This window comes from Sinocyclocheilus anshuiensis, unplaced genomic scaffold (genome assembly GCF_001515605.1).
Source record: "Sinocyclocheilus anshuiensis isolate Anshui unplaced genomic scaffold, SAMN03320099.WGS_v1.1 scaffold1726, whole genome shotgun sequence".
Classification (NCBI taxonomy): domain Eukaryota; kingdom Metazoa; phylum Chordata; class Actinopteri; order Cypriniformes; family Cyprinidae; genus Sinocyclocheilus; species Sinocyclocheilus anshuiensis.
In genome coordinates, this window is record NW_015546155.1 from 428,596 (window position 1) to 429,515 (window position 920).

The window sequence follows — 920 nt, forward strand, 5'->3', positions numbered from 1 at the left end:
AAGTTACTTTTAAAAGTAATGCATTACAATATTGTGTTACTTCCTACAAAAGTAACTCATTATGTTACTTAGTTACTTTTTATTGAAAGTAATGCGTTGCGTTACTTTTTAAACCTGGGCTGGGCTTGCTTGTTTGCTTTTAATATAAAAAGTTCTATTTAATATAATTTTAATAATAATTTAATTTTAACTGTACTGTAAATATTATAACATTTAAAGTTAATATATTTTAAATTAACAAAATTGCAACTTCATCATTGCAAATGTGTATTTACAAATATATGTAAATACATAACAAGTTTCAGTAAAAATTACATTAAAGTATTTTTTTGTTTAACATAAATCAAAAGACAATAGACCGCATGGCCAGCACAATTAGGTGCCGTTTTGCATTTGGTGACATCTGGATGATGTTCAGTGAACTTGCTTTCCAGTCAGGTAATAGAGGTTTTAATCATGCTCTATGATCTTTCTATGAATTTCTATTATCTCCAGTGCTCCTGCTCTTATCTGTTCACTTTTTCATGATTAATGATTAGCATATTAATAGCCTACCAAAATTACTGTACATCTGCAGTTTAAAATGTCTTTCACCCAAATTCACCTTTCAGATACAGCAGTGTACAACACCTCTCTTGTTCCTCGTAAACATAATCAAACTCCAGGGATTCACCCAGGTGAACTTTGTTTATTTTAGATACCATACAGAATTCTTTGTCAATTATTGTTTGCTCTCACAAGATGCCAAGAGAAAGGAAAAATTTAAATCGCATCATATGACCCTTTTAATGTCTATATAGTTTTTATTCCTTTTTATTTCAGTTGTAGTTATTTTAGTACATCAAGTTAAACTAAATGAAAATAATAAAAGTTGCATTGGTAAGTAGCTAATTTAAAGGTTTTTTATTAATGTAGAATGT